This window comes from Hemicordylus capensis, chromosome 2 (assembly GCF_027244095.1).
Source record: "Hemicordylus capensis ecotype Gifberg chromosome 2, rHemCap1.1.pri, whole genome shotgun sequence".
Lineage (NCBI taxonomy): Eukaryota > Metazoa > Chordata > Lepidosauria > Squamata > Cordylidae > Hemicordylus > Hemicordylus capensis.
In genome coordinates, this window is record NC_069658.1 from 55602849 (window position 1) to 55620393 (window position 17545).

The window sequence follows — 17545 nt, forward strand, 5'->3', positions numbered from 1 at the left end:
ACACCCCCAAAAGTCACTAAGAATATCGTTATGGTTGCTAAGTGACAATAATGTGCTTACCTATTACATCATTTCACAAACTCAAAGCACTTAAAGAAGCAGGAAAATGAATTGTTAAGAATACTATAAATCTTGCACAGCCCACATAATAAACAAATACATTACTCATATCAGGCAAAAAGAAATGCATTTTTCATCACAGCCCAACAACCTTGCTTATGAGCTATGGATTTTTTAATGGATTATATTTGTTATCTTGATTTTTAGGTTCTAAATCTTTTATTACAAGGAATACATTTAAATGGAAAGAATCTGTCTGGTTTCTATGCTACTTTATACTTTTCCACTAGACAGAAATTATAGCTCTAACTTGGGGAGAACCTTTAACAGCATGAAGTTTGAGTATAACCCATGTTACCGTTGGTTGGGGAAAGGCTGTGCCCTGTTATGTAGGACAATTAAGGGCTGAGTAATGAAACAACTTGTACAAAGAAGCGTAGAGTGGATGCCCATAGCTTTTATTGACAGGCAAAGAAGCAATCATTACTTTAATTGACACAGAGCTGCATTATATTTAGACTCATCGCTCACCAACCTCACTAGGGTTCCGTTCTGGCAATACCTCACCATTGGCAAATTTGCGGTTGGTGAAGCATTAAAGTCTATGGAAAACAGGCAGTTAGGGGACCACGACTGCAAAAAGACCTAAAAATAAAGGGGAAAAATACCCTCCAAATGCTAAATATCACAAAGAGTCACCAAGAAGAATAAGCAGATCAAACCTTTGGAAATTTTTTGAAACACCCCCCCCCCCAAAAAAAAATCACTCAAAGGCATTTTAAATTGGCAAGGGACAGCAAGGTCAGCAAGTGTCACCAAGAAGAATGATGAGATTGAATGTCTGAAGTGGGGGCGGGGGGATAACTGAAACTCCCCAAATCTCTAAAAACCCTCACCAACCATGGATACTCGGGTCACGGTTTGCAATACCTGTCACAATTTCCTATTCACATATACTCAAATCCGCAGCTGGTAAAACTGTGGTTGGCAAGGGATGACTGTATTGTAAAATGTGACCTGACTCTGAAGCAGCCGAAAAATCACTGTAACCTTTTCCACAGGCTAGTTTACACAACACTTCCATGAATAATGTCTGTTACTCAGAGGCGTATCTAGGGAAAATAGCGCCTAGGGCAAGTACTGAAATTGCGCCCCCTGTCTAAACAGCTGACACCCATCTTTCAGATAACTTTAACATAATATCAGCTCAAAAATACAAGTCAAGCTCATTATTCTTTTAAGCTTTCAAAAACTATTTAGCAGTGGACATAGCCAGACCAAAAATGCTGGAAAACTACAAATTTCAGTATGCTGGGGCTCATGAAATACCCAAATATATGTAGAGGTGTACTTGGAAAACTAAACAGAAGTGCCTGTCTAATTCCCTACTATGCATTGTAGTATCACTATTACATAAGTTTTAAAAATCAATGGAGAATTTGACTTTTCCCAGATACTCTGAAAAGAATTAAAGGATATGAAGAGTTAACTGTATCATTGCTTGGAATATATTCTAGTATTTCAGAAAGACAGTTAAAATGAGAGAAAGAGAGCAAGAAACTCCCAGTGGGTCTTAATACTAATGATTTCACACTGATTCAAAGACAAACTCACCATTAATAGCCATATTATTGAGACATCACATTTAACTCACTTATCACAAGAAGCAAAGTAAGAGCAAATGAATACAATCCTAGCTCATAAGCTTCAGCTCAGTATTCACAAGCCCTGATTCTCTGTACATAGTGCCAAACTGAATATGTGTACAGTTACTTATATTATATTAAATTTAAAATATTTGTTTTTAACCTATAGCCCTTTTGGGGGGCTTCCTAAAGGCCATGGGGGGGGTCTGGAAAGGTCCCCCTCCCCCCACTGGCCTCCTAATTCACTGCTGTAGCCCATCCCAGACTGAGGGCCTCACAAGGACCATTTGAGCATGTGCGGTGGCGATTTATTAAAATAATTTTTTTTAATGGTCGCCGGAAACAAAATGGCCACCGCTCATGCTCAATTGGCCTCTGTGAGGCCTGGCATGGCCTAGGGCCTTGCAGAGGCTATTTGAGCATGCACAGTGGCCATTTTGTTTTCGGTGGCCTTTTTTTTTTTTTTTAAATCATTTTAAAAATGGCACCACCCTTCAAGTGGCGCCCGGGGCATGTGCCCTGCTTGCCCTACACTAGATACGCCCCTGCTACTACTAGGGCTGTGCAAAGCTTTGAGGGCCTATTTGGTTTGAGGGCCAGTTTGGGTTTCACCCACTTCCACCTGCTTTGACCACATTTGGCCTAAAGCAATGTGAAGTCAAATCAAAGAAAACTGGTTGAACCCTTTTGCCCCTCAGTGCTTCACTTCAGATCCCCCTCACCTTTCCCCAAACTACCTAACAGGACCAGCAGGGGACAGAAGAAAGACCTCTGTGCTTCCTCCTCTTTACTCCCTGCTGTGAGGGACAAAAAATTCCCCAACTTGACTTTTAGAATGATTTTTCACCTTTCCCCATTGAATGGATTTTTCTCCCTGAGACTGCAGCAATGGCACTTGATTGTGTGCCGTCAAGTCAGTGTTGACTCTTTGCAACCACAGAGATAGATTCTCTCCAAGATAATCTGTCTTTAACTTGGCCTTTAACGTCTCTCAGTAGTGCATTTATTGCTGTCATAATCGAGTCCATCCACCTTGCTGCTGTTCGTTCTCTTCTCTTTCCTTCAACTTTCCCCAGCATTATGGACTTCTCAAAGGAGCTGGGTCTTCGCATAATGTGTCCAAAGTACGATAGTTTAAGCCTGGTCATTTGTGCCTCAAGTGAAAATTCTTAATTGATTTATTCTAGGATCCATTTGTTTGTTTTCCCGGCTGTCCATAGTATCTTCAAAAGTCTTCTCCAGCAGCAAAGTTCAAAAGCGTCAATACTTTTTCTATCTTGCTTAATCAAAGTCCAGCTTTCACATCCATAGAGTGTCACGGGGAAAACCATTGTCTAAATGATTCTAATCTTTGTAGATATAGACACATCACAGCATCTAAGTATCCTTTCCAAGGCCTTCATTGCAACCCTACCAATTGTACCAAAGGAAAAATAGCCATTTAAAAAGTCAAACTGCTGCAAGGGCACCTTCTGGAAGCTTCAAAATGTTCCCAGAGACAAGGCAGGGCTGTTTCACATAGGCCTAATGTCTATTTCCGAGAATATCAAATTAATTTTATAAAATAGTTACTGTCATGGACATAATCTCAAATTATCAATGATAAAGCATGAGTAGACAAAAGGGAAAGTGTGTGGAAATGGTACAGCCCAGTGAGGAGCAGAAACTACAGGCAGGAGTCTGTGAACCTCATTCCCAACCAAACCTCTGGCCGTACAGACTCCGATCCTAATCTATGCTTTCCATCCAGACTAGGAAGGTGAAAAACTCCCCTGAAAAACTCTTTTTCTTCCTCTTGAAATTCCTCAGCTATTATCCTTAAGAAAGTCCCCACTGTCACCACCAAATTTACTTTGCCTCTTTCAGCAAAATACAGTGGTAACCTACAAAGGAATGCACAGAACCCTCCTTACACATGCTACTAGTCTAAGCAAGTCATTTTGGGCTTCTTTCAAAATTCCCCCAATGCTTCACCCCTGATAACAAACTTTCAAATATGCTTTGAATTCCACTTCAGATGCAATTGATCACTTTAGTGACCACTTTATCCCCCTGCAAAGCCATGCCTTTCCTAACTGTACAGCTTTCCCATCATACATCAGCCCCTGCCTATGCCTCTGTAACCATGAATCACACATGCCTACAGATATTTTCTCTTGTGACATATCCTGTTCTTTGGATAGTGATTCTGAGCAAAAAGGTGCTGCTGAAGTTCAGTCTGAGGGAGAACAGTTGTCGACCATACTGAGGAAGATGAATGTGATGTAAGGACCTAGGAAGCTGCCATATACTGAATCAGACCATTGGTCCATCCAGCCCAATATTGTCTACATGGACTGGCAGTGGCTTCTCCAAGGTTGCATGCAGGAGTCTTTCTCAGCGCTATCTTGGAGATGCCAGGGAGGGAACGTGGAACCTTCTGCATGAAAGCATGCAGGTGCTCTTCCCAGAGTGGCCCCATCCTATAAGGGGATTATCTTAGAGTGCTCACATGTAGTCTCCCATTCAAATGTAACCAGAACAGACCTTGCTTAGCAAAGGGGACAATTCATACTTGCTACCAAAAGACCAGCTTGGCCTCGACCCCTTGAAGCTGGGGTTTCAGACTGATAATGGAATCATAGAACTTTAGAGCTGAAAGGGACCTTTCAGTCGGACTCCCTGCTCAGTAGAACTGTTACAGCATTCCTGACAGATGGCTGTCCAGCCTGTAAATGAACACCTCTAGAAATGAATTGCATAAAACAGACTGTTCCACTGTTGAACAGCTCTTATGGTTAGGAAATCTTCCCCCATGTCTAGCTTTCATCCGCTTCCTAGTAATTTCAATCCATTGCTCTCAAGCACAACAGAGAACATGTCAGCTCCTTGTATGTGACAGCCCTTCAGATATTTGAAGATGGCAATCATATCTCCTTTTAGTCCTCTCCTCTCCGGGCTACAAATACCCGGCTCCCTCAACCATTTCTCATAGGTCTTGGTTTTCTGACCCCTTATCTTTTTTGCCCTCTTCTAAACCTGTTATAATTTATCAATGCCATTAAATATGCAGTGCTAGAAACATACACAGTATTTCAGGTGAGGTCTGACTAGCATGGAATAGAGTGGAATTACCTGGCATTGGAACTTAGAAGCAAGAAGGGGCTAGGTGTTACTTGTAAAAGACAGAATAGTAATCATAATTACTCTTTTTTTTACTTTTACCGTTTCCTGCAAAGACTATAAAGCCTTTTTGTGATCTGGACACCATACCTCTTTTAATAAAGCCTAAGATTGCATCAGCTTGTTTCAGCAGCTGTATTACACTGTTAGCTGTTGTTCAGCTTTTGATCCATAAGGTACCTAGATCTTTGGTGCCTTAGGTGTTACATTCTGATGCCAAACCAGGTTTCCCACATCCTAAACTTGTGCATTAGGCATTAAGTGAAACATTTAAATATGCACATTTATCATCTTACCAGCTGCCTGAGACTCCTCGCTCTCTTGCAAGCCCTTAACTGGGAAGACCGAGAAGATACCTGATGGGCACTTAGAAATACCGAATGCATGGTCCTAAGCCAGGAGCATGTAGCTTCATATCCTTGTCCATCAATGACTGAAGGATTGGGCTTGAACATGTCTGCCTTTCCTGGGAGCTCTCGGAGGTCCTCTAGAGCCTGCTTCATCTCTGCCATCTGAGTCTGCTACCTGCTTTCCCCTGTGGGATGACTCTTGCACAAAAACAGTCTCCTCTAAACTTTGCCCAGTGCTTCATGGGCTCCCAGCCTGTCCAGAACAGGTGGAAACTTTTATGGTTATGACTTGACCTATGTGAGGAAGGGACAGCCATGCGCCTCAAGATCCAGCAAATCAACAGAGCAGGACAAAAGCTTTGTAAGACAATTCTTCCACCATGTGTGCTATGTATCTCCAGCTGAAATTGTGTTATGCTAACTCCATCTAGTTTTGTCTATGGTTGTTTTTTTGTGGTTTTTTGCATTACATCTGGATAACATTTATGGTTTAATACTGCTATATAAAAATAAATTGTCCTGTTGAGGGACATAATACAATTGCTTTTGAAAAGTCTATTCTTTTCACTCATATCCATGCAAACAATATTATCCCTAGAGTGATAAGAGAATGAGAAAAAAGGAAAGAGGTATTAATACAAGCGGCATCCACAGATCATGTGTTTAGATTTAACATACAAATGAGAATTCCAATCCCCTGGTGCATATATCAGCATTAGGACTGCAGGAAGGTGATAGGCTCATACAACTCACCTTAGCAAGAGCATCACAATTACCTGCATAAAAATGGCTGCATTTTTTCAAGAGAGGGATAAGTGTATATTCACACATTAGGTATAGATACATGAATAATGTGATGATATTAGTGCCAGTGCAGGGCTTTATAGTCTCTGCAGGAAACTGTAAAAGTAAAAAAGGAGTAATTATGATTATTATTCTGTGTTTTACAAGTAACACCTAGCCCCTTCTTGCTTCTAAGTTCCAATGCCAGGTAATTCCTTTGATACCATTGGAATGCTTACCTGCAGTCATGTCTCCTTGCAGAAATGCATTCTGCTAGGGGTGTGCATTGAACCCAAAAATGTGGTTCGGTTTGAATTCAAATCAATTCAAACCAAACTGCATTGTGCTGAACTGGTTTGGTCGAACTGACCAGATGGGCTTGTCCGTTCAGTCAAACTGGTTTGGGCAGCAATACTTGTAATGGGGAATCTGGTGAGGATTCCCCTTTACAAATAAAGGGGTGGGGTAGCAGCGAGAAAGGTTGCTAAAGTCTCGTACCTGGCTTGCAGCTCACTGCTGACCACCACTCGATGCCCCCATCTCCAGCCAAATCGCCAGTCTGATTGCTTGTAAAACACAGCCCACCCACGAGGCGGCACAGTTCTGGCCTTGGCAGATGTGCGGAAGCCATTAGTGTGGTCTCCGTGCATGCATGGCAGTGGCACGTTTCTGGCCTCTGCAGACGCGCAGAGACTGGAACTGTGCCTCCATGCAGGTGGCCTGTGTTTTAAGAGCAATCCAGCTGGTGATTCAGCTGGGAATGGGGGTGCAGAGAATCGGGGAGTGGCAAGCCATGTAAGAGACTTTAACAACCATTCTCGCCACTGCTCCCCTCCCCCTCCATCATTCTGGGCTCAGTCTGGTTTGACAGTGGACTGAACCGGCCCCAGATCAGTTAACAATCGAGCCAGTTCAATGTGAACCGGCTCTATGCCGAAAGGTTCATGTACACCCATACATTCTGCATTGTGCAAAATATGCCTGATTTTTGAAAGATTTTCTTTCTTCCTATTAAGTGGTTTCTCACCCAGAGGGGTGATAGGTACAGTATGGCTACATTTGCATGTAATGGGAAACTGGAGTTGAAGGAGACAGAGACTGACAAACGTCTACACCTGAATGTGTTAAATCCCAGTCCTGTCCAAAAAGCAACCAAAGGTTTCCCTTGCCAAGCTCCAGTTTGAAACCTCAGGTTGTAGTGAGTTCTGCTGCTTCCACCCGAGGTTTCCAACTTCCTGCCGTATGTCCAAATGTGGAACTGCAGGCTGCACTGGCTGAAACCGGACTTGAGGGATGAAGCTCCTCCCTCTCTCTGGCTGTGATTTTCTGTCGGGGCTGTCCTTCATGACAGAAGGAAGCCCTCATAGTTAGTTCCCTCTCCTTTCTGCAGTCTCCCTGACTGCAGTTTGGCTCCTGTACATTTCATCTGAATGCAGACAGGTAGGTTCATGTGGGGAAGGTGGAACTACATTGGACCCTTGGTTCTGTATTACATGCGAATGAAGTGTATGACTGAAAAGTTATAAAATGGCCATTGAGAAATTCCCTATGGATTCCTTAGAGAAATCCCACTATCTTTGCTTTATGTAAATAAAGTACTTTTTCTTCTTGGTTGGTTGGTTGGCACCCTCGCTCTGGGCCACCCCAGCACCCCCCAAGTGCAGCTATGGGGCTGCTGAAACCTGCATTCTTCCCTATGGAGAAAAACCTTAAAGCCACTTGTGGGGTGCTGGGGTGGCCCAGAGTGAGTGGTGGTCTAGTGCAAAGAGGGTGCCAACCACCCCCATGGGTTGCTAACCCATGGGGTACTGGGTTTTGTTGTTTCAGAAGTGTTCTGAGTGTAGATTCTTTGGTAGCATATAAGATTTTCAATGACAAACCATGAATCCACTCTCATTGCTAACCTTAAAGACATATAAACTTCAAAAATCACTTAAAAATCAGTCCTTTGCCAAATTCCTTTCAAATAATTCTGACAGCTTCCTGGCCCCCCCTTGGGCACTACCACCCACCACACTCTGCTCTAGGACACCCGTTTGCCCCCTTTGTGAAGCTATACATTTGCTGACACCTCCATGCTTCTTTATGGAGAAAAACCTTAAAGACGTGTAAACTTCAAAAATCACTTAAAAATCAGCCCTTTGCCCAATTCCTTTCAAATAGTTCTGATAGCTTCCTTGCTCACCCTAGGAATTACCACCCACCACACTCCTCTCTACGACACCCCTTTCCCCCCGACGTGAAGCTATACATTTGCTGCAATCCTCATTATTCTCTATGAGGAATTCCAAAATAATTTAACAATTCACCAATAATCAGAGGAGTGTCCAATTGCCTTGGGGTTTTTTGGGTGGTAGGCACCCCTGTCTGTCTACCACCCACCCCACTTTTGTGTCCCGAGGTGCTCTATAATAGGGGATATGGACTGGTTCTGGTCCCATTATACTCTATGAGAAAAATAATTGAAAATATTTCAAATATTCATAAAAAATCGCAGTACTGTCCGATTGCTTCAGGGTTTGAGTGGTTGTTGGCACCCATGGGTGCTCCACCATAAGGTATAATGGCCTGGTTCGAGTCCCATTATACCCTATGAGAAATAATAATAATAATTTTCAAAAATTCATAAAAAATCGTACGAGTGTCTGATTGCTTTGGGTTTGGGTGGCAGGTACCCCTGGGTGCCAGCTACCATCCTACCAATATTTGGATGTCTGAACCAGTTCAAAATGGTTCTAACCAAACCACCCCCTGGTTCAGTTCGAATTCGAACCTGCAGCTCGAACCTGATGGCTGGTTCGGTTCAAATTCGAACCTTCGAACCACCCTGGTTTGAATTCGAACCGGTTTGCACATCCCTACTGGGGAGCCATGGTCCCAGTGGCTAGAAGAGGTTAGTAATCTATCTGCTTCATTCTGCCTCACCAAATGAAGCTCCTGAGTAGTCTTCAAAGCTGCCTCACAAACATTGAATTGCATGGACAACTGTGGGTATGGATAACCATGTCCTTGAGGAGAAGCAGCCTGCACACTAGCCTCTTTGGTGAAATGCAGTTCATGGCACAGATACTACTTGCATCTCCAATGTTAAGTTCTGATCTAAGAGCACCTCCAAAATTGCAAATTTGTTCCTTAAAGGGAGATGCAACCCCCATCAAGAACAGGCTGAACACCACTTCCACAGACAGATGAACTGCTTACCTACATAATCTCTCTCTTGTCTGGTTGAACTTTAGATTATTAGCCTTCATCCAATCTAATGTGACACCAAAATCGCTACAGACGCATTTGAGACAGTCCAACCATTATAAAGTGCGTTATGACTATGGTTTCCAAATGGTGCTCATAGTTACTCAAGGGCTCCTTCAAAATGTATCAAGGAGTTCCTGAATGGCAGCCAAGCTTCCACAAAAAACAGCTTGCCAACCTCAAGCAATATTTCCTTGCACTTCAGTTACAGGGCAGTTTGGGGTGCATTCTAGGGAAGACCAGTGTCAACTGATCTCTGGATCTCTTCCCCCATTTCATTCATTATTTGTCACCATATCAAGCCATTACAATCTCCAGAATTGCTTTCAATTGCCTCCTAGAAATTAATGCTGATCCTTAGAGATTTCAGACTAATCATGGAGGGATGGCAACCCTACAAACAAAAATGGAAAGCACGTACAATTTGCCCCTTATGTATGCTGTGAGTGCACCCTAGAAAACTCTAAGGTCTGCAGGGCCTTCATTGCTGACATACAGGGGTTCCATAGCAGAGAAAGTTAATAGGGCGGATCTCTCAGGGAACTTTAAAAACACACACAGTAGGAATGTGCATTAAAAATTGTTTAATGTTGTTAGGTCATTTATTTTTTAATGTCATTATGTTATCCTTTATGTCATTAATGCTGTTTCCATTGAAGGAAGCCATGAGGATTAAGGATGTGCACAAACCAAAAATCTCAGTTTAGTTCAAGTCCAGATCCAATTAGAACTGAACCATATGCCACCAAAGCGGTTTGGTCAAACCGACTGGCCAGTCCAGTACTTTTGAATGAACCAGTTTGTCGGTTCAAGCAGCAATATTTGTAAGGGGGGAATCCGGTGATGATTCTACTTTATATGTAAAGGGGTGGGGGAATCGACTGAAGGGCAGTGGGGGGTGGCCATGAAAAGAAAGTCATGTAAGGTACTTACTGGCCCAGCCCAGCACGGCTGCCACCATCGCTGCTCTTTGCCCCCGGTGCAGCCCAAGCGCCAGTGATCCCTCCTTAAGAAGGCCTCCTGCACGTAAGTATGTTAAGCTACCCTTTTCACCATTCTGCCATCACCCTTTGATGTCATACGGGTCTGCCCAAACTGGTCTTGGTTCAGTTAAATTGTGGACTGAACCGGCCCCAGTTCGGTTTGCAGTGCAAACTGGTTTGGCATCAAACGGTTCATGCACATCCCTAATGAGCACGTTATTTTGCCTATATCATAGTGGTGTTGGGTCCATTTTTTAAATGAAATGTTTAGGCATTGTAGGGTGTGGGCACTAAGTAGAAGAGGATGGCACACTTTACTTATATGGCTGAACAGCAGCAGAAGAGGCACCAATGCCCAAAGGCAGCAGGCAAGGGGTGCAGCATCAATAGAGACAGAGTGAAGGATGCTTGTTAATTATTGGGTTTTGCTCCTTCTCCCCTCCCACCCCTTGACTGCTTCAGATTAGTTTAAAAAAACCTCACAGATCCAAGAATGAAAAGTCAAGCTGATATGAATGGGAAATCTAGGGAATGACAGAAAACAACATGGTGTTTGGATTTTCTGTCCATTTGGATAGCAAACCAAATAAAACTACACAATATACATTGTTGATATTTTCATGTCATTTTAAAATGGCAACATGTTCCTAAAAACGATGGGCTGACATCCAGACTAACAAAGCACCAGTGCTATGGGGGAAGCACCATGGTAGCACCAAGGCTTCTGAAGAGTTCTACTCTAACACTGGTGCTTGCATGTGTGGGTGGGATTTCAACAATCCTCCCCTTCCCCTGGAAGCCCCATGGGCCACCCAAAAATATGTCCCTGTGGGCTGCACAACCCTCAGGAACACATTACTAGATATCACAGAGTGCTTCTGGGAGAAAGAGAGGTCGTTGAAATTTGCCCTCCCCCACGGCATGAGCAATGGAGCTGCATTAGTTGAACTCTCCTTCTGCAGCACCAATGCTACAGATAGTCATTGGTTTCTGATTCTGGGTACAGGACTTTAATATATCCAGGGCTACTACTCTTCAGGGTCTTGAACAGCAGCAGTGGTGTTTTAAATTGAAACTAAATTACAATTGTAAATTATGCTAACTTTATTTTGAAAGTTCCTATTATATAGTTAAAATGATATCTGATTGAATTACTCAATTGATGGTATGATTTCTTTAAAAATAATTTTTCACAAAATTCAGAAATAATCAATATAACAACCCCTGGAGAATACACCTAAGAATGAAATCAAAATGACAGCAGCTTTATAAAGAAAAGCATTATATCAGAAACAAGAATCAGATTCATTAACAAGCAAACATAATCCATCACAAGCATGAAATCTGACAACGGCAACTACTTCAGAATGTCTTTTACCACAGGCAAAATTACAGCTGAAATTCCAGCCATGAAATTCAGACAGCTTCCATTTTACACACACAAAAATTGTTCTCACTTATTTCCAATCCATTTTTGAAACTCTCACATATTCCCTTACAGGTATTTACTCTTTAAAGTTGTGCATGGATGCTTGGTCAGCTACATTTCATTTATTATTGGCCATGAGCTATTGGCCTTTCAGATTATAATTACAAATTACACTTTTTGTAAGGATATATACAATGTTTGTTGAAATGCTAGACATACAGCTTAAACAGGAAAGCTACAAACTAACCTGTAGCTTTGATATTTATGAATAAGAGGTGCCCACATAATAATAACATGACATCAGCAGCAATAATGACATCAGCAGCAATAATAATAATGGTTGACATCCTAACAAAGCATCTATACAACTGGAGAAACACCAGTATTCTGTAAATTTCAACTTACTCAGCTCCACTGCTGATTTGGTGGCGCAGGCAAAGTTCAACAACCTCCTGGGAAAGAACTCTGTGACACCTGGAAGTATGTCCACAAGGGCCACACTGCCCTCAGGGACATAGCTTTGGGTGACATATATTGCTTCTTGGGGAAAGGAAAGTTGTTGAAATTCCCCTCCATACACACACACAGAGGGATGCACAAAACAATTTGAGCTCAAATTGATTAGATCTCAAAATGGCTGCTTTGAGAGATTTGAGCTTGAAATGAAAAACATTTGAAATAAATTACCCCATTTCAAGCTCAAATTGTTTTAAGTGTTTTGAGCACCATTTTGGAGGGCTGTTTTTCTGTTTCTAATCAGTTTTCTGGCACTGGCTACCAATTGGCTTGCAATCTCATTGCTTCTCAGTTGGCTTGTTATGATCTATGATCCATGTTATGATCCATGACAAATGTTGTCATGGGCAACTGTGCCCCCATTGGCTAGGGGGAGGGAACACAAAAGGAGGGAGTTTCAAATGTATTTAAGGGCCTGGGAGGCAGAGAGCCCTTACAGTGTGCCAGTGCCTCTTGAAGAGGAAGGATATCAGGAGAGGAAGGACAGAGACTATAGCAGAACAGCAGCAGAGGAAAGCAGTGTGGTGGAGTGTGGCCCTGCCTGGCTCAGTGGAGAGAGAGACAGAGAGTGACTGTGGCTTATCTGTCTCTCTCTTTTTTTCTCCTTCATTTGCAATGCCAACAACTGCTTTTGTTTTGTTTTGTTTTGTTTTAATCTACCAGCAGCCCCAGTGGCTGTAATTGGGTACTGCTTTGAATTATTTTTATTCTGTGGATTTTTTGTAACTCTTACTTGTAGCCAGCCAGCCCCCAGTGGCTTTAATAACTTGGGTGTTGTGCTGACAGTTTCTCCCCCTTCTTTTGCAGCCCCAAGCTGCACCTCTTTGATTCTGCTGCTGTGTGCATGGATTAATTGGACTGGGTGTTTTTGTTTTTGTGTGTGGGTTTTTGGCAGGCTGGTGTGCTGTGACTTCCATCTGGTGCCCAGCCTGCCCAGGCTCTCTCTGTTTCCCTGGTCCTCCCCCGCCCCTGAGCCTTTTCATTTTTGATTTCACGGGTGGGTGGGTGCCTGACTGGTGCTTCCCAGCTGTTGAGTCTCAGCCCGAGTGCCTCACGGAGCAGCACCTGGCTAGACTCCAGCAGAAGAACATAGAAGACGCTAGAGGTAAGCCCCGCTTGGTCACTGGTCAGGTTATTAGATAATTTAGAGTTCTTAATCTTTAAATAGGGCCTAGTTTGGGGAAGGGATTTTAGGTAGGCACTAGGAATATAGGACAGGAGGGGTGGGTTAACTTAGGAGAGGTCGCAGTAATCCCCTTTCCCTACTCTTCCCTGAGACTTACCCCATTGTTGCTCACTCCCCCTCCAAAAAGCCCCCCCAAAGCCTGATTCTTTATTTGGGGGGATTTGATTTTTCCAGCTTCTGTATGTGCATTGCAGTGCTATAGATAGCATTGTGTGAGCACACAGAAAATAAATAGACCACCCCAGCCCCACACCCCTTCTTTAAATACCTGCCTTAAAGGTGCTTTCTCCCCATCAGAGTTAAGGCTTCATTTTAAAAACTTCAAGATGTCTGGGAGAGTGCATGGCAGAACCAGGAGCCGAATGGCAGGCAGAGGGAGTGGTGAGTAAGTAAGTAAGTTTACTGTTGTAACCACTGGTCATAACATAAAACAACATAACACAACACATACATGACATAAAAGAGAAACAAAGAAAAGAACTCAACATACCCTAGAGTTACTTGAACTAATTAAGCTAAAAGCTATTACAATTTAGGACAGAGTATGGCAGCTATAAATTCCTTTCTAAGTTGTCAGGAGTTCCTACCCTCCCCTGCGAGACAGGGTTGTGTACCCAGCCAAACGGCAGGGTGCCAAGAGAAGCCGGGGGCTCCAAACGCCAAGGCAATGCCAGTAATTATCTCTCAGGAGTCAGGGAAGATTCAGAGAGACGTGCAACAGCTGCCAGGGGATGGGCGGGGACAGCCCAGGAGATGGCAGCTTGGTGGAGAGGGAATAGCAACAAAATTAGCTCCACTGCTGAAAACAGGTGCAGGGATATTAAGGAAGGGGCTGGAGTTAGAGAACAAGTCCCTTTTGGGAGCCAGGGGTTGGGTGGCCACTACACCTGCCCAGCCAGGGATGATGGAGCAGGTTGGGAGGGGAAAGGAGTGTCTAAAATGCAGGGCTCTGTTTAAGACAGGAGTTGCCGAGGATGAGGAAATCAGTCGGGATGGGCTTGTTGGTCTGACTGTCTCCCGGAGAGGAGGTCAGATCTTTTTGCTCCTGCTGATAGGAGAAGAAAGGAGTGAATGAACTTCCCTCCTTCCCCAGCTCTGAGGCCGTGCCCACACCTAGAATTTAGTGCTGGAGGGCAAAAAGTTTGCCTTGGAGAATTCCTCCCCACCAGGGATGCTGACAAAAGTAATGCGAAGGTGGCAATTTGACAACTGACATAAGGAAACACATCGGCCAGAAAATAAGACAAACTTTCCACATCCAAGCCCTTAAATTTATCTATGATCTGTCCCGGCATCCCCCACCCTATTACATCACAGATGGGACAGTGTAAAACATAGTGGGTAATATTTTCGACTTTGCTAGCTCCACAGGGGCAGAGCGCTGTTCCTCTGGAAGTTTGCAGAATCTCCATTCAGGATATGCTGTGGACATATTTTGGAAGCATCAAATTGTGAAAGCCTCTCAGTGATGCATGGGTAGAGCAAGCCAGATACTGTGGGAAACTTCTGTGTCTCTTATAAAGCGGTACCAAAGCGAGAATGTTGAAGACTGCACCACAGCAGCATCTCTACTGGCATCCCATTCAAGGAGCTGATTGCTCATATTTTATCTGCTCCAAGATCTAAGTTCCCCCGCCAGAGGCAGGGAGTACAAATCTAGGATATGATAAAGAAGTGTGGTGCATTGCCTACCACCCACAAAATGTGAATAACAAAATTTGACTAGAAGATGTTCTGGGAGGCTGTCTAGCTTCTTGAAGTAACTTAGAAATGCTAGATGGAGATTGAGGGTAGTCCTACCTCCATTCTTAAATAGGCAGCAGGAGTACCCTGGGGAAGGCCCAGAATTTTCCTTAGCAAATTTTTCTGGACTATTTCTAGCTGGGAAATAACCTTCACATCCCACCATCTCAATACCACATAACATCTGAGCTATTGACTTACCCTGGAATATTTTGACAGCAGGGGCGATTAACTGCCCTCCTTTAGAATAGAAAAAAAATCAAAATGGCCCCAACTGAATGACGAGCTGTTGCTAAAACTGTGGTAAGATGTACCTTCTATGCAAAAGATTTATGGAAAGAAATACCCAGATATTTGAAAGAAGAACATTGTTCTATTTGTTGGGCATTAATTGACCACTTATGGTTGAAGACTACTACATTTGTTTTGTCATAATTTATCCTCAGTATCTCCTTTTCACAATAATCAGCCAATTTGGCCAACATTCTCCTGAGGCCAGTCTCAGTGCATGAGATAAGCACCATATTGTTAGGATACATTAAAATCGAGACTTTGTGCCCACTAAGTGATGGCAGAAAGAAGCTTTGCAAGTCCATAGCCAGTACAATATCATTAATATAAAAATTAAATAAAAGGGGGAGTGAGTAAACAGCTCTGCTTTATACCTCTCTCCAACAAAATAGGGTCAGATAGGGATCCTTGTTGTCCCACTCTCACCCTGGCTTTGATATCAGAGGGTAGTTCAATTAATAAGTGAAGGAGTCACCCATCAATATAAGATCTCTCAAGTTTCTCCCAAAGACAGGTCCTATCTATAGAATTGAAGACTGATGTAAGGTCAATAAACGCAACATAAAGTTGTCTCTTGTGGTTGCCAGTACATTTCTGAATTAGGGCCTTAAGTGTGAAACAATGGTCTATGACCCTTACAAAATCCTGTCTGCTCTGATTAAAGAAGTTTTATTGATTCCTCCCAGTCCTCCATCTTGTTCAAAAGATGCTGAGCATAAGGCTTGGAGGACATGTCTAGGAGACTAATTGGTCAATAATTAGAAGGTTCCTGTCTATTATCGTTTTTGAAAATTGGATATATAATACTTTGTTTCAAGTTATAAGGTATGACACATGTGGTATCAATTTCTTGAAAAAGTATAGCCAGAATGGGGGCCCACCAATGACCATTCAGCTTATATACCTCGGGGGGCACCATGTTCTCTCCAGGAACTTTGCTAAGTGTCAGGGTAAGGATCAGCTGCTTATACTCAGATTCTGTAACAGCTGGCCACTCTGGTAATGTATTAGGGTCAATGTATTCTGTTGTTAACTCATACTGGGGACAGCTATAAATAGCAAAAATGTGTTGGAACAAGTCCTCAGTAGGGATGTGCACACAACCAGTTTGCCCATTTTGCTTCGAATCTGAACTGGATTCAAACTGAATTGGGCATGTTTAGTTTTGCCAACCCCCAATGGGGCTCCTGGTTTGGTTCAAATTTGAACTGCTTCAGGCCTGGTCCAGGGGTGCCATGTGCCCTTACATTGTGTAAAAAAATAATTTGACTTACTGCCACTGAGGGCTGTGGTGGCCTTGGGGATGCTGCTGTGATCAGGGGTGGCAGGGTCTCCAGAGGCTCCATCTCCCCTGCCGGCCTCCCACTGACTCTCCCCAGGCTCTGCTTCAGCACATTTCAGGGCTGATTCAGCCCTGTTTGTTCACATGGTGGCCATCTTTGGGAGGCCATGCTTGCATGCAGGCCATTTGTATGTCCAGGTCACAACCTGTGTCATGAAAATGGCCCACCACGCATGCAAACGGGGCCGAAATGGCCTTGAAATGGGCCAAACTGACCCAGGGAGACTCGGGGGAGGCCAGTAGGGGAAGAGGGAGCTGTCAGAGACCCATCCACAGCCACATCAGCACTCCCCGAGGCCACCAAAGCCCACAGCAGTGGCAAGTCAAACTTATTAAAACACAATTTAATGGCACCTGGCACCCCTGAACCAGACCCAAACCGGCAAGGGGCAGGGTGGGGGGGGGGGTTGGCTTGACCTCTAGTCAAACCAGGCCTTATTTGGTTTTCAGTCAAGCCTTCAAACTGAACCAGCTCAAATGTGAACCGGCTCAAGACTGAGCGGGTTCTCACATCCCAGGTCCTCTGCTGAAATATGTGGATCAGGCATAGTGGTGTACATATGACTACCATTAGCCACTAATTTCCAGAATTTCCTCACTTTTAAAAAATTATACAGAGGCCAAGCTCTCTCCATTGATCATTATAATAAACATAATCATCTATATTATTAATTCTCCAAGATGGGCCATGCTTGGGGACGTGGTAGAAAGGAGGTGACTGACAAAGTTCGCAAGCAGAAGCACCCGATTGGGCAGTGGGGATTTCATATGCAGATAGGGAGAAGGAGCCTGTGAGAGCAGAAGC